The 22,811-nt window shown below is 34.7% G+C and overlaps 1 protein-coding gene across 8 annotated transcripts in view; it reads left to right on the top strand.

Moving 5' to 3' along the window:
- CDH18 (cadherin 18) overlaps window positions 1-22,811 on the top strand; it is a 502,361-nt gene that overhangs the window by 101,799 nt on the left and 377,751 nt on the right. For 7 of the 8 annotated variants that reach the window (XM_050330968.1, XM_050331011.1, XM_050331001.1 and 4 more), the window contains exon 2: window positions 4,276-4,374. The exons of the other annotated variant lie outside the window; for it this stretch is intronic. The gene's annotated coding sequence lies outside the window, so the exon portion shown is untranslated. The remainder of the gene's footprint in view (window positions 1-4,275; window positions 4,375-22,811) is intronic. 8 annotated transcript variants of the gene reach the window in all.

Genomic DNA, 22,811 nt, shown 5'->3' with positions numbered 1-22,811 from the left:
ACTTTCTGACCTCTACTGCTTTGCCGTATTCTGATTGTTGAGTTGTCAAATGCTCTCAACCACACCATTTCTTAACTATTTAAGACGTTAAAACAGTATTGCCCATATAAAAGAATTATCTTGAAGGAAAGTTAAAAGGTAATGCATGTGGAAATCCATTACAGAGTTAGTTTGCTTTAGTAAACCTTTAACATTGAAGATTTGTAAAATGGCAGTAGGCATTTTGTACAAACTGTTAATGCCAGAGAGTTACTGAGAATTCCTTCACGTGCCCTGCAGATAGAGCAGCTTGTTCTGGTCTGTTCAGATCTCAGCTCTAAAGACCTATAAATGAGATCTGAGTTCTATTGTGGACTTAATAGATGACTCACTTCTGAGACAGCAGAAGTAAAAGCCCTAGCAAAGCATTAGTAGATGTAGCTGTCAATAACTTCTGTTATTTTTGTCCTTACTTTTTCATAGTGATATGAAATAACACATGATATAGAATTGAGATCAGCAGCATTTGAAATGTTTCGTGATATTACTCAGAAGGTGACACCTCTGCTTTCTAGTCAAATCCCCTAATATAAACCTCCTTTTAAACATAAAACTTCTGAATCATCTACTGTTGAAACCAAGTTCACCCCATAGCTAATGCCAAGTATGCTAGCATTCTCTCTTGTGCTAGGCACCCATACAGGATCATAGAATTTTTAAGGTTGGAAAAGACCTCTAAGATTATTGAGTCTAATCATTAACCTAGCACCACCACGTTCACCATTAAACTGGGTCCCTAAGTGCTAAATCCACACATCTTTTGAACACTTCTAGGGATGTTCACACACTGCTTCCCTGGGCAGCCTATTCCTATGGGTGACCAACCTTTCAGTGAAAAATGTTTCCCTAACACTTAATCTAAACCTGCCCTGGTGCAACTTGAGGCTATTTCCTCTGGTCCTATCCCTTGTTACCTGAAAGACAAGACCACCACACTACACCTTTCTTTCAGATGATTGTAGAGAGCAACAAGGTCTTCCCTAGTCTCCTTTTCTGCAGGCTAAACCACCCCAGTTTCCTCAGCCAGTCTTCATAAGGCTTGTGCTCCAGACCCTTCACCAGCTCTGTTGCCTTTCTCTGGACACGCTAGAGCACCTCAATGTCCTTCTTGTAGTGTGGGGTCCAAAACTGAACACAGCATTTGAGATGCAGCCTCACCATTGCTGATGAGTAGTTTTGCAAGAGGATGAGAGTAGCTTTGTTTGTGAGAGGTAAGGGCCAAAGTAATTTTTCTTCAAAAGTCTGATAGGTGTTTTTCAGAACAACCAAAAAAAATCTGTTGTGTGTTCTTTAGTATTAATCTCGGTTACTTTGAGAATAATGTTCTACAATCCTGGAATCTGAGTTCTCTGTAATTAAACTATCTTCTCCATTTAAGTACCTGGTTTAAGATTAAGAACTCTGGAAGAAAAAAAATCTTCAAATATGTATCACTTCAAAGCAAATGAAGAGGGAGTTTTTACAAAGTCTGTGATTCCATACATCCTCTCAGGTCACCAGTTGTTTTGTGTATGTGACTGAACTCTGATATACCTAAGATAGTCTTATTGTGTGCCATACTCTTTAAGGGGTGAAAGCAGCTCACTCTAAAGCTGGAGAGTCATCATCTAAAAAAGGCAGATAGACTTCTAGTTATTTCATTTCACTATTCCTGGCATACACAGGACTGATCTCAAATCTTGTTTGAAAATATCACAGCATAGTCAAGCAGAATTTAACTGCCTTAAGGTCATGTTGGATGTTCTGTGATATTTAATCATGTCCAGAGGACCACTTCAAAAGGTCTACTGTAGAATCCAATTTTATATCTGACTGTCCTATTTGGATGCCATTAGATACCTATATTTAGCCAGACTCAGCTATGATGTTTTCTGGTCCTGAATGTCTGTCTTAAAGAAGATGGTGGCTGACCACTAATGTCCCTTTGCCTTTTCAACCAAAACTTAGTAATTTCCCATGTACCAAGAGCTTTTTTTCTATTATGATACTTTTCAGAGTTTTTAACCCCTATTGGGCTTATTTTTTATGCCTTTGAGCTGAACACTTGCAAACCCAGAAAAAAATTGGACTCTTACAGATAACAACCAGTCTAATATCAGGTAACTAATTATGCATCACATTGAGAAGAAAAATTTGGTCTTGAATTTCCAAGAAGTAACATAGGAATAAGAAAAGCTCTTGGGCAAATTTGGCTTCTTAAGAAAACACACTAACAGAAACAAACAAACAAACAAATAAATAAATTTTACACAATGATTTAATGTATTGTTTTGTGTTCCACTCCTTGTAAATTCTGTAGCTTAGAGGAAACAAGCTCTAAAATTAATTAATAATGACAACAATAATTGAGGATTAGTATGATAATACTATTATTATTAATAATAATAATAATGAAGAATTCTACGCATCTCAGTGTATAAACAGAACCTTAATACTAGGAGAAAACACATCAAGATTACGTATACAAAGAACAACACAGCTTTGATTCGTAATAAAACTATAATTCATAAAGCTATCAATAACAGTTTCTGTAAGACTAGCCAGAGACCAGTTATCCCAGTGGGATAAAAAAGCAAATCTATCTTCTTCTGGGACTACAGGAGAATTCTTAAAGGGGAGATCAGTGGAAGTGAGTCAGGAAAAGTTAGCAAATGTGAAACTAGTCAATTTAGCAATGAAATTTCCTAATTCTGAAAAAGAGAATGTAAGAAAAGAACAGGTAGGACTGTGAATTTTACAATATTTTTAAAGGGTAAACTGAGCAAAAATGACACTTCTTCAGTTGTATGGAAGAGTTACAGGCCTGTGCCCAATAAGTCATGTCACTGATGACATGTCTTAGATGTCACCAAGAATCAGCACCTAGTTCTGGGGTAGTTGACACTTTATTTGTAAGTGGCTTGCGCTGTGCAACGTAGGTACTGCTGGTATCCTAACTTTTACTGTCTGTAGTTCCTCTGGGATGACTAGAGATCTCTGATACTTACTAATTGTATTACAAGGAGGCAAATGAAGGGCAGTAAAAATTCTGTAACTTCTGCTGATACCTTGACCTAAATTCTTGCAGAAGAACTTTGGGGTATTTTTGAGGACTTGCTGGTCTATACCAAGGTTTCTTGACTTACAAGATGATGTCTTGTTGCGGGTCAAAAAATCCTCACTTACATACAGAACAGAGGGCTAGCCTTGCCTGTGATTTTTCTATTTCTTATCGTGAATGATTCATGAGTATGTTAAAGCAAGAAGTGCATTTTAAGAAAGCTAACAAAGTTTCTATGTAAATGAAGTTCAAATATTTTACTGGTAGAATTGACAGCACACTGAGTAATACTCTATCTCATATGGTTTTTTAAAGCTAATTTGTCTTCCATTTAAGGCATACTCTTTCAGTGTCATAAATCTACAGACATTAAAGCTGATGAAGCAAAAGAAAAAAAAAAGAATTGAATTGATAAGTTTATTTTAGTTTTTATGTGGTATACCTTGATTCTCTATATGGTTTCACATTAATTAGGAATCTACAGAAATGTCAGTGTATTTTCTGATAGGGTGCTTGCAGGAATAATGCAACAATAATTTCTTGGTTATTCAATATATCTCTAAATTTTTCTTCTTTGGTTATTAGCGTTTATTAGTATCATACACTGTGAGATTAGTTAAGTGATAATAGCAAAGACAAGTCAAAGTGTTTAATGAGATTATATTGATATAGTGCATATTTGAGAGGGATTGGTAAGCAATGTATATAAATGAAGAAAACAGTTCTCTAAAACATATTCAGTTCTAAATTTGTGAAAAATCAGGACTAGATTTTTTTTTGTTTGAGTATTTTTTGTGGTTTCTGAACAGTTTCAGAACCAATGCTTCTGTATTTCTCTATGAAAGTAACTAATTTGACTTTAATCAGAGGGTTTTCAAATTAGCTCATTTTCCTAAATTTAGTGTGAGATAAGAATTCACGTATTACTCCCAAGCTGCTTACAAATCCTAAAAATACCATTGCTGTGCATTTAGTAATTTCTATTAGATTTCCAATTTTGAACAAATGCTTACAAATAAAAAATTGTACACTGCTGTAGTACTGACTCTATAGATTTACCATGGTAAAAAACACCTTAATGTCTTCATGTTCTGCTGCAATGGGCAATCCAATGCCTATGCTGTTGTCTGTTTACATAAGTATCATGGAAGACATTATTTTCTGATCATGCTAAAAATTTTGTTATTCTGTTTCAGTGAAAGCTGCTGAGTTGTCAGGTTTCTGTTATCTACAGTGGAGGCTCCCAAGACTATTTGACAGAAAACATATTTTCTAAGCTCTTGGTTAGTCATCAAGTAAGTAGTTTCTCATGTTTTTATATAATTTTCATTCACCTCCAATGAAGTGTTTGTGTTGTCTTAGGTATTTCTTTTTTTAATTACATCACTGTTATTTTGACTTTCTTTTATATAAAAACGTTTTTCTCTAATGTTTGATGTTCCTTTACAGTCTGTAACACATTTAGGTGAGTTTCTGAGTATTTTAGAAGGACAAAAAAAAAAGGCATTTTCTTAGTATTCACTTTCAGCACCTAACAGAATGGTGTTCAGTGACCTGTATTACTCCCAAACTATGAAGCATAAGTAGGAATAAGAATTGAACAAATCATCTAAAAATGTGGCTCCATTAGCATGGTAAGGTGATCAAAAATGGTGTAGGTAAATGTAGGTAAATCTTAATCGTAACCCTTAAGAAATGGTTAAACGGTTACAAAACCACTAGGTTCTACTACTGTCATCCACCTGTTTGATTTTCAGATTTTCTTATTTTGCTTACTATTTCACATACTTTGTTCTTCATACCAATATCGTCTTAAATTTTTTTAATTCCTTTAGACAAATGGTAAACCAGCCATTAAAAGCAGATTCTCTTGTGGTCTTGTTATACCTGTTGGTTTTTTTCAGTTCCATTCTTTTACTTTGTTTCTAATCCTAAAGATGAAAATTGGGTTGATGGGAAAGCATTTGAAGTAGGGAAATTATAGGAAAAGCCTCAAATCATAAAACTGTAAAATGAGGTGAATTAACTGTTACATTTAAGCGGTATTTACAGATTCTACTCAGATAACAGACTTAACCTTTTAAAAATTATGCTGGTGGAGATTAAAGAATTCATGCACTGTCCAAGTCACTTCTCATCAAAATGTAGTGATTTTTATTTTTTTCCCCATCACAGAATACATAAATGTTATTTTAATTTTCAGTTCAAGAAATTGATTCAGTCTGAGTGGCAGTATTTAAAGTGGTCTCAAAAATATGTATCTGAATCTGTTTACAAAATATTCTTGTATTCTTAAACAATTACAGCCCATGAAAACTAGCAATCTTTATTTCTTTATTTGTTAACTGGTGAAATAGAAAATACAGTTTTAGTGCTGGAAATAATTTCTAATTAGTCAGTTCAACAATATAATCTTATTTCACCACTTGTCAGAATAAAAAAATAAAGGTGTATTTATCTTTAGGGAACAAGTACCAAGATTATTTATTCTAGAATTTTATAACTCAAATTGATGATGCCATTCATTTCTGTTTAACTTACAAAATAACAGAGTGAGAATTACGTGCCCTTTTTAATGCTGTTTTTATGAATTTAGGCCTAAAAAAAATTATGTTGATTGAACTGATGGAATTGTCAGCAAGAATGGTGACATTCCAATGTTTAATTCAGTTAGTTCTCATAGAGGAAGGCAGTATCTAACTTTAAACTGGGAAGAAAAATTAGGCTTCAACTTGGGGAAAAATAAACTAGGAATCAAGTATTAAAAATCAGAGAATTAAAAGTTAAGTTTTTAATCAGATTAGCTGTCTAGCAAATTTGTACAGATATTCTCACTCTAGAATAATTTGGGATGCTTGGGGTTTTGTATACCTCTAAGACTCTAAATGAAGTCTAAATGTACAGAGGTTTGTAAATGAGGCTTACAAGTGCAGAAATCATTATGTTCAAGTGTGTCTGTGTCACTCAGAAGTTGACATGTAAATACAAAATGTTTACATGTTCTCTGTCTTCCAAGATATACAAGAAGGGAACATATTCAGTCATACACCTGCTCATAGACTGAGAAAGTTAATATAAATAATATTAATTTTTTCATACGACATTTCATAATTTTGTTCATACTACATTCAAGTAACTTCAGTGTGCATTGTGTCAGTCATCTATGACCAAGTTAGAGAATAATATTTTAAGGATAGGAATGCCACAGGTGTTTTTTCAATGTCATTGAATGTCACGAAGTTTTTTCAGCTCTTTACTATTTAATAATTTTGGATTGCTTCTGTACTTTCTTTTATCACATTAACATAAAAGTGAAGAAGCTCTTATAGGGAACAAAGCCAGTTTTTCTTCTGGTGTGCTAAAAAAGCAAGAGAGTAATTGATGTCAGTGAGTCATAGTTAAAGATGTTGCTGCTTCAGTGGCATGACACTGGTGTGATCTCATTGAGTAGGTTAAACTGTAACACAGAGAGGTGGAATAAAGACATTCAGTTATAAGGGACTCATCAGATGACACACACACAAATTCATGATCTCTTTGACTAATATTACAATGCTGCGCATCTTCAAAGCCTTTGAAGAGCTGTAGCTGTGCAGTTCCCTTTTATGTCAGCAGGAAACAAGCTTTGCTGCAATAAGATTTAGATGACTTCCTTTCACATACTTTGTTACTGAACAAAACAGACCATCACTTTTATTATGACATGCTATACATTCTGAAAGTATGTTTAGGCAAGTAGTAGATTAATTAATTAATGCAGCATATGATAAGTAACTAGTGTAAGTCTTCTATTGTGTTCACAGTTTTTTCATCTATAGTTTTCTATAATATTAGTCCCTGAACACTTAACATACGTTTTGAATATCTCCTTGATCCTATTTTATCCTTGGTTCATATTTCCTTTTCCTTTTACTTAAATGAAAGTAAGGAAATTTGGGGTTGGGACCTTGAATTGCCAGTTGCAAAAGGAACAAAACTATTTCCATAAGAGTTGTTGTAAAAATTCCTATTTAAATTAATTATTAGTTTTAGAACTGAATTCTAGGACTAAATACAGATTTGGTATTCAGGGAACTGAGAATAGGTTTTACATGCTCAGTAAATACCTGTCATAATGCTTTTAGGAAATAAATAAATAATTAGTCTCTCACAAATATCTGTTGTTTTACTAAAAGCACACTTGCATACAAGTAAAAGGTGATACTAAATTATGAGAAAAGAAATGATCAGCTGCACCACAGCAGAACTAGAATTTCCAGAACTTTTTGGCCAGCATTCACTCATTTTAGTTTGAAAGCAAATGAACCACGAAAGAAAATAAGATTTGTTTCTGTGGTTCAAGTTTCTGGTAACATCAGAAAAATTGTTGAGGTTCTTATATAGGTCACATCATCTCTGTTTGAAGAACCTCCGCTGGCCAGAGAGGATGAGTTACTCTGGAGACAGCTATATTGTCTTTACAATATTGAATCAGGATAGTTTGAGATTCTCTTAACATGCATTGGCATGAACTGGTGTGTAGCGCAGCTGCTCTGTTGCATCCTGAAGAAATGTAAACATTCTAAAAAGCAAGATACAAAATAAAAATGCATGTGTAAATTATAATAGGTGAAAGAACTCCTAACAAGAGTTTTCAATTAAATTTGTCATAGGAGTGTCATAGGATACTAGATTATGGACTGGCACCTTGTATATGAAAACAAATGAGATGAAGAGGCATATGTCCAGAAATAAATGGAGTATTTTCACAGAAACATGATGTGTGAAGACTTAGTTGACTGATACGTGTAACAGTGACAGAAGGCAATTAACTCTGACCAAGACTGCTCAATCAGTTAGGCTTAAGGGATGCAGGAAGAAGAGATTTTTTGGTTTGCTTCTTTCTGATGATGCAAGATCCAGGCACAGTCTAAAACTCGTCAGTTGATTTTACTAAGTATATTCAGAAAATGAACTTTTGAAGAAAAGTAGCTAGTAGAAATGTATTGAAGCTTTGAAGAAATATACCCAGCTAACATTTTGTATACAATTCTAAATAGGAAAGGGATTTGAGGTAGACATGTTATGAGAACTGGAGATTTTGGTTGCAATATGAAGACAAACTGTGCAGGTGACTAATATTCAGTGAGGCCAATGAAAATTTAATTTAACTAATTTAGGTAACAGAGCATCTCATTTTCTTTTGCACTCCCAATATAAATGCTGTTTTCATCTCTGTGGTGGTTCATATTAGCTCATTCCTGCTTAACTACAGTTGCTGACAGTGGGTAAAACATTGTCTTTGCTCTTACAAGTACTCTTTGAAGTCTACAGAGCAACACCGACTCAGATTGTTAGTAATAATTTAAATTACTTTTCTGAAAGTAACTTACTTATCTCATCCTAACACACCTTATATTTCTGTCTGCTGTAATTTTTCTTCCTGTGTTCCTTTCTGGATATACAAAGAAAGCCATGGCATATAAGTATAGAGTGCAGGATTCATTAAAAACTGTTTGAATTCTGTGCAGAGGATGTGCTGGTAAAACCACACAAAATTAATATTGATTTGTAATGTGTGTTGGGAGTGGGAAAATGATGTATTTCACAAGAAGCTTACTTTTGGTTATTTAAAACATTCCTTCTGTCTTTACTGACAAAAAAAAAAATAAATCTGTCTAGAACTGTGTTCCTACACAGAAATGTGAAGAATACTTTTTATTTTTAAACAATTGTTAGGAATATATTAGTAGGAATCTGTGTATTTATTAAAGGATGATAGCTATATTGTCTTTGAAGTTAGGGGACAGCAAGCAGATTTCTGGATTTTCTGGGGGGCTTTGAGGGTTTTGTTTCAATTTGTTTTTGCGTAAGATTAAAAATTTAATGTTCCTGTTAGAATGCATATTCAAGAGAAGAGGAATTACAGCACTTAAAAAAACGGAGAAGCAAAGTAGGTGAATAAGATACAAAATCTGCTATTGTGGCACAAGGTGCAACTGCTGCTCCATTGCTGGGTCTTTTGGAACGTTGTGAGAAGTCCAATTAGAAGAATGGAACTGAGCCAGGTTGCTCTAATTTTAACTAACTAGTATTGACTGGGGACTATCCCACTACCACCGTCATATTATCATGGATTCTTTTTTTTCAATGTTTATTGCTTCTAAAAGGAGTACTTAGTATAAGAAATCATGGTAAAATTCTGTTACTTTCTCAGGCTCTTCATGCTATTTTTACATAACTAGATGATAAAGATGAGTTGCACAGTAGAGATTAATGAGAGACAGCTATTTGCAGATTTTGTTTATTTTTAATTATGTGCAGTTGTTATGATTAGATTATTATTTAAAAACAATTAAGTAATCCTTGATGGACTCCTGAATTGTACCTAGTTATGATAATTGCTGAAAATATTCTTGCAAAATTGTTTCAACTCACTGTGATATGTGCTTAGCCTTGTCTAAACATTGTAAAAAGAAAACAATTAATCCTTAGTCATATACGTATTAAAGATGGTATGCTTCCATAAAGTAAATTGGCCCATCCAGTGTTTAAATACGGGATGTGGATTTGAAGAAATAATCTAACTTTGCTCTGTGGACAGTAATTACAGCATGTGTCTGGTAAAATTACTTTTCTGATTTAGAATAAGAAGCACTCTGGTTATTGCAAAGTGAGGAACAGTTATGAGGCACTGAGAGACAGAGAACACATATAGACGGAAGTACCAGGATTATATCATTGTGTTGATGTGCTTTTTAGTTACAGATGTATACATCCCACAAAATAATTTTTAAACAGCATGTGATTTACTAAGAGAGGCACTCACTTCAGGCTGTATATACAAGCATTTTTGTAGGAATATTTCCTAACCAGAGTCCTCTTGGACAAATCATTGGATATCTGCTTTTCTTCAGAGTCCTGTTTCTCTGCAGAGATTGCCTTTTGAAATCAACATTCAACTTTAAGGCTGTGACCTAATTTCAAACATAATGTATTTTCATTAACCTTCTATACTTAGTTTCTCCCAAACGTATGTTAAAATTGCTTTTCTTCCCATGTTCTTAATAGTATGTTTTAAGAGATGTTCTGTGGTAAGATGTTGATCCTGAGCAGTAGAACTTGAGATAGTGTGGTGTCCCTCCCTGAAAGGGAAGGGAGAACCTAAGATTTGTAGATGTCTGAAGTCACTCAAAAAAGGGACAAAAAAAGTCAGTGGATCCACAAAAATTTACAATGTTTTATTAGTAAATTATAAACACAACATGGAAATAGTTATAAGCTAGTCACTTATCTTATAGTACAAATTCAAGACAGTGGATATTAAATAAAGGGAAGGGTAAAAGAAAAGAGAAGGAGGGAGGTAGGCAGGCAGGAAGGAAGGAAGATAGGAAAGAAGGAAGGAAGGAAGTCATGGCTTCGGTGTTGATGCAGCTGATGGGGTGTTTAGGGTCCTGGGGTACACCATCTCAACTTTGTGGGAGTGCCTTAATAAATAAATTCCCTCTGCCCCTCACCCTGAGAGAAGTTTCTGGCTTCCTATGTGAATTAGTTATCATGCACAGTTCATTCTTCCAGACCTTCAGACCTTTCTGGAAGTGGGTCAGAGGCCTTCAGCTGTCTTCAATGTTCTTATTCCCTCTCTACTATGTTGGTCTTTGGTTGACAGTCCATGCCTACTTCTCAACTTTATTCCTGCACTTCCTCTGTGCTGTGTTGTGCTTATCTCCAGGAGCTAAAACAAAACCTTTGTCCCAGAAGAGTACTGTCCTACCTCCGTATGGCCCCCTTCTCCAGCTGTATCCTGTTCTTTCTTGCCAATTCACATGGTGTGTTCTTATCAACAATACTTGTTTTGCTCCATGGCTAACCAGCTATCTATTTATGAGACATGTGCATTAACCTCTTATCTTCTGGACTTATACAGACAGTGACAAATGTACTTGGCTTTTTGGCATTATTTATCATATATTATTTTTTAAAGATTACTATGTAAAGTCAGTGGTCCTTTTAGTTTTCTTTCATTAGTCATGTAAGGCTCTGCTTGTTTATCCTTGCTCTGTATGAGAAACGCTTCTACATGCTTCCATTTTTAGTACTAGCCAAAATGCAAATGTGAATTATAAAGGCTGAGATCTGTACTACCTTAGTCTTGCTTGGACATTAATTCCTAAACAAACCATAGAAAAGTTGTACTAAATAAGAATGATAACCTTTTGTTTCCCATTTGTACGAAAGTAGTTTAGAAGGTGCTCTGTGGTGTAGAGTCATTAGGGAAATACAGACCTTCTTAGCACTGATGAGCCCATGTTTAGACTCCCAGAAGCAGAAATTGATCTAAATAATCTGTCATAGTATTAACAGTAGTAATGGTTTCTTCTTCAGTGCTCTGAGAATTGTTTGGGTTTTGAGTATGAAATGCAATGAAGTAGAAACAGTGTAAAACGGCAGTATGTGTTTTTAGGCAATGAAAATGGTGTGTCAGCAGATAACGACTGCAGAACAAATTCTGCCAAAACCATTCTAGTAGGTTTATTCATGTTTTTTTCCTAGCTGTCACTGTGCCCTTATAATTTGGTTTTGCCTCAGTTGTGCACACCTTCACTATCAAGAAGTAATTTAACCTCTTTTGTATTCTCCCTCCCCCTCCCCCCCATTTAATCGCAGTTACACTAATTCAGTTTATTGGCTGTTTTTGTCTGGAAGATGTCAAGACAGAAGCAGTGAAAATAGTTCAGGAGATTTGTCATCATCATACTCTCACAGAATCAAACAGTCCACATTGATTAAAATAGAAATTTTATATATAAGGACGAAAAAGCACATGGCTTACCCCATAAACTACCATGTACTCTCTGAAACTGTAACTTTTGATGTAATGTCACTGGTGGATTCAGACCTATTTGTGAACATTGTAACCAAAAATTTTTCAAGCAGATTCCTGCCTATTTTGTTTTCCATAGTTTTTGCTTAATCAACCTGTTTTGAGACCCTGCATTTCTAAGATGTTTGGAAATCTGTTTGCTGATCTCAGTCTAATTACACAGACATGAAAGAATTCAGAATGGCAAATTCATTTATGGAAACACTAATACTCAGATGTGTTCTCTGAAGAATGCACCTCATCTCTGGAAAAGAATTTATTTTCTAATGTTATTTTCTGCCATATTTTACTTGCAAGTTGTTCTACTATATTGATACTTTTTTATTTATATTTCTTCTCACCAAAAGTGGTTATTTTTATTCTCTACTGTGCTACTGCAACAAAGCTTACAGGTAACAGGACTTTTGTTTTTCATTACTACTTTTCAGATATTACTTTCTGAAACATACTTTCTAAGTGTGCTAACTGAGATGTTCATGTCAGTGGTTTATAAGCAGCAAAAAAAGTGATTTTGGTAGAAAGTGAAAGCCTGGCGTATTGTTCATGTTGCTTACCATAAATACTCTAAGGAAAATGTCCAGTCCACTTGTGAATGAGAACAGTACCCACACAGCAGATGGCTGTGAGTGTAAGCATACAGACAACCATGTCCTTGCACTAAATATGTTTACTGAGGGCAGAATTCCCAGGCTAAAATTTCATATATCTGCAACTTTTATGCTGGTGACTGGGAGAATATGCTACTATTAGTCTTCTAAAGAAGTATAACTTTGAGTAATAGTAATATTTTTCTGCCTAAAAAGTCTAAATAAGAAGTCTTCCATGAGATAAAGGAATATTTTTTCTTTTTTTTTTTTTTTATATGGGATTAAAACAATTTTTAAGTTTTCTTTTTAAAACTTTAAATGAGAAAAAAATTTTAAATAAGACCAAAAAGAAGTAAATATATTATTGTTGAGCAGCAACAATACAGGAAATTAGCATAGCTGTTTGTGCCAAATTATCACAGAGTCATTAGCTAAAAGTGAAATCTGTTGCTTCCCCAGATTTTTTTTCTTCTGTTGAAAGATTATTTTATAATCAGATTCTTTAATGTTTATCTCTATCATTGATTACTGCAGACAAATTTTCTGTCACAGATACAACTGCAGGATGTCACCATTGGTTTGCTTCTTTGAAGTCTTCCTCTGTTGCTTCTTACAGAACAGACTTATCAGTCTCATTTATTTCAAAATACCATTGTGTCTATTGATAAAATCAGTGAACAGTTCCAGGGTAATCTGTTCTAGATACTTGATTTTGACTCACATTTTTCTTATCAGCTGCACAGGAATGTATAATTTGAAATAAATAGATATTAAATCTACGTAGAATCCTGGTCAAGTGAAGTAATCAATAGGTGGGCTTAAAGAACTTAAGTACAGGAAAAACAATGGAAAGTGACTACAGTGTTTGAATGAGTACAGAATATTAATTTTAGTGGGTTTTTTTTAATGAGTTGATCTAGTGTGCTTATAGTTTCTACTACATGATAAGTATAGCTAGGATGATTACTGAAATTTATTATCAGACTATTACTGAGGCCAAAGTTATACTATTTGAATAGCAGCATTACTGAAAGCATTATTAAAATATTTTCACTATTAGCACACATTTAATAGAAAGAAATAATTCTTTACGACTTAATATTGCTAATCAGATGTTCTGTATTTTAGAACTTTTTAAACTTAGGCTGTTGTAATTTTTAAATATACACTTAAATACATTTATTATTGTTATTCAAAAGATTAGATATTAAAGGCTGTTTGATGGATTGAAGTCTGGAGAAAAAAAACAAAATATGAAAATATGATGTTCATTTATTCCTTTGTCAGCTAATTCCTTATATATTCACTATTATCCATCTTCACTCTTCTTTATACTGGGAAGAATGTAATCTTTTGGGAAAAAGGAAATCTCATTGCTTCTTTAAGTCCTATACTCTTTGCAAAAAAATCAAATAGTAATGCTGACAGTCAAAAAAACCTTGCTTCCTACCAGAAGATTATTGTATAAATTAAGGTAATCTGTGGGAGTCATTTTTTGAAAAGCCCACTCAAATCACAGACTTGTTTTATTTTGAATTACAGAAATATTTGCAAATATTCCTCTGAGCAGAATATTTGATTAAAGCTGTCATGTTTTGGGGGGTCTGTTAGAGACTCAGCAGAGATTGGTAGACTTCAGAATCCAGGTCAGTAGGCATAAGGGACAACAATCTGAGTAAATAATCTAAGTAAATATATGAGTAAATATATCTGAGTAAAAATCTAAAAGATAGATAAGTCAAACTACCTTAGGGAATACATTATTTGCTTTAAGAGAGTGAGTTTTATAACCTTAATTGAACTTTGATGCTAAAAAACCATGCTTATTGTTTGAGTTTTGCAGAATAGTGGATGGTATCTTCAGAGGTAAGAGAGATGTGATTTCAGGTACATAGAAATTCCATTTTAGGCAGGATCCAGAATCAAGTACTTCTGACTTGATTTTCAAATTTTTTTCCTTCTTCTGCTTGCAGCATATATACATTGTGAACTGTTTCCATCCTCCTCTCCCCTCCAGAAAATGTTTGTTTTAAAAAGGTCTTGCCAATGACTTTTTTTTAGTATGTTAATCGCTAGCATTTGATTACATTATATGATGTGTGGTCTGGACAGAATTATTTTGCTTCAAGTAAGACCTTATCAGTTTAGCAGGCTATGTATATTTTTGACTGGGTCTAATAAATTAGCCACCACTTCTTCTTTTTTTTATTATATTTACTCACAAATCTTTGTCTAAGCAGTGAATTAAAATATCACTGATTAAGGTGTTAACAGCATTCAACATTAATAAAATGAACAATGCTTAGTACAACTATTACAGCCTAAAGCAATTTGAATAATTGAATACTACTTTGGCTAGCGAAAGCATTTGTTAGCAGCACTTGTGTTTCCAAATGAAAGCAGAGTGAAAGCTCCAAATGTTATGTTGATAAATGTTTTGTAAAACCTGCTGATCCTATTGCATGTATGTGGGTAAGGCATCTAGACACTGACATTCTCTTAACATTATTTATAGCTGCAGCAAAAAGCAAATGGTAAGTGCACTCAAGTGCACAGAATGTTAAGTGTATAAGATGGCAGCTTAAAAAGAGATCTGTGTACTCAGAGGAGAAATAGCCTTTAGGGTGTTCACAGCGGGAAAAACCTCTGAGAGCAGATGAAAGCAGGTGTAAAAATGACAGAGTAATTCTTCTTTCCATTGAGATGCTGAGAGTTTAGTTCAAGGGATTGCAGTTTCAATATACTAATTTTTTTTTGTTTTCTTTCTTTGACTTCTGCAGTGATTAGAAAGGATTGTAATAAAATATTTAGTAGGAGAATCTACCATAATCACCTTGGAAATCTGATGCAAACTTCGAAGAAAATACCCAACAGAGGGGGGAAAAAAAAGCAAACTGCAATTATAGGCTTAGGGGGAGGGGACAGCCAGGAGTGAAAATTAAAACCAAACAGAAGCCTAGAATATCCCTCAAAACAATGCACTTAAACTAGACCCTGACACTTTGATGAAAGGTTAGTAAAATGTAAAAAAACACATGGGAAAAGAAGACCTTTATGTACCATATACAATGACAAAAAATAGCTATCGAATTTATTTGCCTGAAGAAAACCAAGCTGAGTGGTGCATATCACACACCTGAGAGATGGGATGCCATCCAGAGTGACCTGGGCAAGTTTGAGAAGTGGGCCCATGTGAACCTCCTGAGGTTTAACAAGGTGCTGCACCTGGGTAAGGGCAACCTGCAATACTAATATAAACTGGAGGATGAACGGATTGAGAGCAGCCCTGTGGAGGACTTGGAGTGCTTGGCTGATGAGAAGTTCAACATGAGTTGGCAGTGTACGCTCGCAGCCTAGAAAGCCAATTGTATCCCGGGCTGTACAAAACAAAGTGTGACAAGCAAGTCAAGGGAGGTGATTCTTGCCCTCTACTCTGCCCTATTGAAGAGGGAGGCATGGACCTGTTGTAGCAGGTCCAGAGGAGGGCCATGAAAATGATCAGAGGGGATGGGGCAATTCTCCCGTGAGGACAGGCTGAGAGAATTTGATTTGTTCAGCCTGGAGAAGAGAAGACTTCAGGAAGACATAATTACAGTCTTTCAGTACTTAAGGGAGGCTTATAAGAAAGATGGAGACAAACTTTCAAGCAGATCCATTTGTGATAGAACAAGGCCTAAATGTTTAAAACTAAAAGAAGGTAGATTCAGACTTCATGCAAGGAAAAAATTTTTTATGAAACACTAGAACAGATTGTTCAGAGAGGTAGTAGAGATAATAGATGCCCCATCCCTGGAAACATTCAAGGTCAGGTTGGACAGGGCTCTGAGCAACCTGATCTATTTGAAGATACTCTTGCTTATGGTAGGGGGGTTGGACTAGATGACTTTAAAGCTCCCTTCCAGCTCAAATCATTCCATGTTTTTATTCTATGATGAAATTAATCTCTCCATCAGCTTCTTTAACCATCTCACGTTAATCATAATGGGCTTAGAAGTTAAGCTTTATCTAATCTACCATTTCAGTTTCTAGGATATGTTACACTACTAGTAGTATATTCTAGCTAATGTTTTGACTCCTAAGACTTACATTAGGGCTCCTTTGGGGGAATGAAGAGAAGAAAACTTTTCAGTACAGTTCTATTCTAAATATTTAAATGTATTTAAAGTAAATGTAGTCTCATTAATTGCTCTGTATGCATATGCAAATTTTAACATAACTGAACTACCAGTATGTAGTATGCCAGCAGAAATTCTCCTGACTGATACTTTCAGAGATACTTTAAAATCATCATATCCTTTGTCTCACATTAATTTTAATATAAAAAAGATGTGGTTAAATGATATTATGCATGCATTTTTTGCTAATCTCACTATTAGTTGGAAAAAACATATGCATAGGAGAGGTGGTATTCATGTGTTGGGAGAGATCGCTGTTCTAGTTACAAAAAGAACACCTAAAGCTAGTTTTACTTCTCCTTTGCCAACTAATAAGAATTTTGTGAGAAATAACCCGATCTTGGTGCTGCAATATCTTATCAAGGTTGCTTGTGCAAATGTGTGATACTGCCTTGAATCTGCTGTAAAAAAAGAGTGAAGTTATTTGGTCAGTGAATTAATTAATCTTCTAATGGTGTGTAATAATAACATTTTTTGAAGTGTCGCAGAGTTCCAGATTATCTCCTCATATGTGTTTGCTATAATTGGAATATTTGTTATTGTTGGCATCTCAGAGATTTCCTACATCAGTCTGTTCAACCCTGGCAAAATCCCATTTCTCTGTGTTTTCAGCCACACTAGCAAACGCCATACACTTTGTTGAAAAAGAACTTGCATTTCCTAAGATCGGTCTGAATGCTTCCCTACACTGTAATAGCAAACAGAGAATCATCATCCACACTGCAGGGATCAGGCAAATCAGTAACAGGAGGAGGATATAATTTACTGTAAGGGAAGGAACAAAATTACCTGACAGGTGTTAAGGTTATATCTTACAAGTACGAGAAGAAAAGAACATGGCTTGGTTGTTCTTATTTTTTGTATAACTTGTATAAAATACAGAAAAAAACTACGTTGTAAGAATAGGTTGGTAGGGTTGGGTTAATAATTGGGTTCAATCTTAGAAGTCTTTTCTAACCTAAATGATCCTATGATTCTAATAGATTACTACAATTATTAATAATCTTGTGCCAGAGCTTAATAAAATCAGTAAAACCCTAATGTTACTTTTTTATCTTCCTGCTTACAGAGGTAATCAGATCTCAGTTTTCTACTTAGTATTCACCCATAGAACAAGGCTGACTGAGTAAAAAAAATCCTCATCCAAGCTAGTGTGGGAAGAGTTGTCTCTACATCCCATATGGCTGCTATGAAGGGCTTACAAGCCAGCATGCAGTGTTGTAACAACTTCTTGGGTTATATTATTATTATTATTATTATTATTACATTCTCACTGTCAAAACATTGAAGCTCATTCATATGTGGATGGCCTTTATTAATTAGCCTAGTAATTTCTGAGCTGCAGGTGTCAGAGCTTTGCCCTTGAGGATTTAGCAGCAAGTCAACTGCCTCCAGAAGTGACTGATCATGCTCATCTTGATTGTAGCTTAAAGTTTAGACACTGTTTTACAGGAATTCTGTAATATATATATATATAGGCAGAAACATTATTGTTGAAGGCATGAGAAATATGCACTGATTTTGTTTACTAATGCAGTTAACTGTGTCAAGGCAAAAGCACTAAAAGTGTAAACAGTAACAGCTCTGAAATCCAAATAAGAAAGGAGGGGGATTTGTATTTGAGATGGTAAAAGAGGAAGGGCAAGAGGAAGAAAGAGAGGGCTTAATGGTTACCACTTACTGCTTTTAAAGGCAGAGAGTAGGAAATATATGTTAATGACTAGGAACAGTGAAAAATTAAATGTGAATGGCTGTAAAAACTGTTCCTTAAATTTGCCCAAGAACCCATGTGGAAGGGAAGAGCTTGGGAGGGAAGAGGTAAAAGAATGATCACAATGGTAAGAGAAAGGGAAACTGAGCAGCTATTAGCATGTACTTACAGAATAGAAAGGTGAGCCTCAGGTAAATGATAGAAGTAGAACACAAGACAAAATATTCATACCTGTAAGAATACAAATTTATGGAACAGAAGCTTCTTTTTCTGAAGATGAATGGTAGAAGAGCATAGTCAGCGAACAGCTGCATGTATTATATTTGAGAAGTAAGATATGGGATACCAACCAGATTGCTTCCTGCAGGGTGTTTTGGATATTAGAAAAGTATGGTTCCACATTATCAGTACATGTATAAACTCTTTGTGTGTGTATGTCTGTGTGTGTGTACATATATGCAGATATATATATACGCATAGGGAGAGTTGGATATGGGTCCAAATCTGCTGCAAATGTTCATTTTTTGGAGAGAGACATATGTACACATATATATATTCTTTTAAATCATGCACATTTTTTTATTTGCCATAACTTTACTTCATTAATTTACTTGTCTTTTTTATGTCCTTATTTTGATTAAGTTTTTAGAAAAATGAGGGACACAAAATCTGTGAAGTTTAAATCATTCTTTTGAAGAAATTATGTACTGTAATGCTAAAACAAATAGAGGTGCAGCCTGGAAAGCCAAAGAACTCTTTCCAATCTTGGATATTTTTTCAGTTTCATCATAGGACTCTACTGGTTCTTACAGCCTTCTTTCCAACATTAAACTGGCAGGAATGTAGTCATGATATTTTTACTCTGTTTCCTTTGAGAAAGTAAGCTATCATCTCTCAGATTATACACATGTAGCTACTGTGATTTAATCACGTTGAGATTTCTAATCAATGCCTGATAGCGAATCTTTTACAAATAGGCAATTGCTCAAATGAATAATAAGTCTAATGTCAACAACTGTGCAATAGCTGTATGCTGGATGTAGCTTTGCTGTGTCAGAAGGTATCTCCACTAATTTCAGTAGAACTGAAATAAAGCTGTTGTGTACTGGGTCCATATAGTGTAGGTGGTGACATTTCTCAACTTCACAATTTTTAGGTCTTCAGACAGAAAACTGTGCTGAGAGATTTCCTTCTGTTTTGCATGCTAGAGAGAATCATTAAAGGAGAACAATGAAATTCAATGGTATTCGTTAGCAGATAATGTCAGAAAAAATATTTTGAGACTAGTGCAATATAATTATTGCACTAGTTTATTCTGCCTCTTGACCCTCTGTTGTAAGATTAAAAAAATAAATAATTCATACATGAAGATGTGTGTCATAGCTTTCAAATCTTGTATTATTTGTTGTTCATGGCTTTTCTGTTAAATATATTGCCTCTTCAGAACTTCACATTCTCTGTGCAGTCTGTGTAAGGCAATAGTCGTCTTTTACCTTTGCTGTTGTCTTAACTATGGACCAGTGCTATATTTTATTCCTGTCTTTCTTTTCCAGAGTGGCTTCTGCCTCTGTTTTTTGAAGAATTCAGAGGGAATTTATAACCTTTTAATACAGATTTACAAACAACCTTTACTACTATGTTGTTAGAACATAATTCTGTGTGGGTTTCATGTTTGCTTATTTGTTTTCCTGTGGAATGACTTTCAAATCCTGCATATAAAACACTAGTTTTTCTCCGTGAAAGAAGCAATAGGGGATTTGTCTGCATAAAATGCTGGCTAGTGTTGTCCACAAGAAAATGACCTTTGTGTCCTGTACAGAAGCCAGGATGATTTCTTGCAGTCTTTTATTTCTCCTGTGTGACTTCTCACTGACTAGATGCAATCCACCATAAATGCATTCTCATCAGAGTGTGTTTATGCATAACAGTGTTGGAAGTAATAAGCTCTTGGTTTTTCTAGCATATGAGTCAGTAAATACATAAACAAGTACAGATTTATGACTTTGCACTTCAGAGTATGATGGTGCATGATATACAGTGCAGTCAACTTTATCTGAATGTCACAGAGGATGGTGAATATATCTGTAATACCAAGGTCATTTTTGATGTAATTAATAGGTTGGGATTTCTTTTGTAGCATAATTTCAAATAACTTGATTTCCTCTAATCAGGATTATTTGCTATGGAATGGGCATCCTTGAAATACGTAAATTATCCTGCGAAATACAGGCATGCAGATATTAAGCATAGGTGGATGGCATTTTACCACTGTGAATATTTTAGCAGATAGCATTTCTCTTGGAGATATATTGACTCTTTAGCAAGTGATTTCAAGATGTTTATTCACGTTACAAGTGTTGGTGAAGCCTTCTTTGGTGCAGTTAATGGAGGAACTCTTACTGCTCTCAGTGGATTAAATATTTCAATCTTGAAAACCTGCCAGCTATCACTGCTCACAAGGTAACTACACTTTATCTCACCTTCCCTATTCTCCATCTTACAGTTTTGCTAGGCACACGTGAGGTACACTTCATTATTTTGTAGTGCTTTGTTTTGTGTCAGAGAAATGTGCCATGACAGTAACAGCTACAGTAGCTGACCGATACTTTTTTTTCCTCTTTTCAAATGGGAGTGATAAACTTAGATAATATTCCAAGAGCCTAATCTACATTTTTTTAAATGTAAAAGCAATCTTCTCAGTTATGTCTTACTTCTAGAACTAGAAAAAAATAGTGACTCATACTGTTTCTTATCAGGAAGAAAGCCTTGTTCTGTTGCGTGTGTGGAGCTAAGGCATTGAAAGAGATGCCTTTAATAAGCAGGCATTATTTTTAGCATTCAGTTTAAGCTAGAATAAAACTGGCTATGTAACACATGTGAAAGAAAGTAAGAGGAAGGTCCATCAAGGGACAGGGTGTGCTACTGTTTCTATTAGTTATATAAAAAAAGTCTGATACCCACCAAAACATTTCAACTGTCCTTGCATTTCAGAATTTTACTTAGTGCTATTGATTGTGATCAGACTTCAGCTGCTCACATACCAGGTGAATCCTTACAAGCTGTTTTAGGTGTGAACTCTTACAATTCAAAGTCTTGATATGCTGTGGTAATCTAAGCTTGATTTGGGAATTTTAACAGAAATAAATTTTACTGGAGAAAAGATTAATTCTATGTCATTTAAATGTTAAGTAAACCTTGGATTGTGTGTAGTTAATTAGATTTTATTATTTTTAAGCACATACAAGAGAAGCTTTAGTGAATAGATGATCATCTCCTCTCTCCATCATGCTTGGATCTCCTGGGGAAAATTCTTTAATGCTTTGTGATTTGCAAATTATTCAACTTCCAATGTATTTTTCTTTTTTTTAAGCAAATAATTACAGTCCATCTAAGCAAATGCATCCCCATATGATTTTTTTTTTCTATTCACTGGAGGTTCTGTCTGAACACAGGGAAAATTTCTTTACTTGTGAGGGTAACCAAGTACTTGCACAGTTTGGCCAGAGCAGTTGTAGACTCTCCATCCTTGGAAACAATCTAAAGCTGACTTGACATGGTGCTAAGCAAGTTGCTCCAGGTGAGTAAGACGGAGCAGAGAGTTGGACCAAATAACCTCCAGAGGTTCCTTCCAACCTCAGCCATTTTCTGATTTCACAGTACTAGAACTGTGTAAAAAAGGGAATTATTTTTCATGTTTGGATTATTTCTATTTCTTGGTGAAAATGTTTATGTTGTTGTCATCTCTAAAAAGAAATTTCCTGATTCAGCTTTTGCAGTCCCTAGTAGAACTGCCTTTCACTGTCACGAACTTTAAGTAACTAAGCTGTATTAGCAATAGCTGTTTGGCTACATATTAGTAGAAGTAACAATTTACATAAGGTGGCAGAGTTTGAATTGTCAGTCAACAAAATCTTTTCTCAAAGAATTTTTTATCATATATCTTTTTGTTTTCTACTTTCTAAATAGTAAACAATAGTTTTAGTGGAGACTTTCCTCTTTCAGCATCCTGCTTGTTTGCAAGCCACACATCTTCAGCAGCTTTGTTTTTACTAGCTCTCCCACTCTTAAGCTGTAATGCAGACTAGAGTTTACTAGGGGGATTTGTAGTCACTGTTATTTCCTCAGGCACAGAAATACTATTTTGTAGATATGAGTGAGCCTGTAACTCCTAGCTACGAGGGTGCAGCAGGATACCAGAAACAACATATCCCTATATATGGCAGGTAGTTTGGCTTACAAGCAACTACAGAAACTTTCATTTTTATACTTCGACTATTTATGCATCATACTAAGCAACAGAATGTAGTGTGGCTTCCAGTCAATCACAACAGAACATAAAGAAAGAAGCATGTATCTGTGTAAATTGGTTAGCAATGTATGGGTGGTTCCAGGTGGA

This window comes from Myiozetetes cayanensis, unplaced genomic scaffold, assembly GCF_022539395.1.
Source record: "Myiozetetes cayanensis isolate MyiCay16 unplaced genomic scaffold, myiCay2020 scf1, whole genome shotgun sequence".
Taxonomy (NCBI): domain Eukaryota; kingdom Metazoa; phylum Chordata; class Aves; order Passeriformes; family Tyrannidae; genus Myiozetetes; species Myiozetetes cayanensis.
This window is presented reverse-complemented; position numbering and strand designations above follow the sequence as displayed.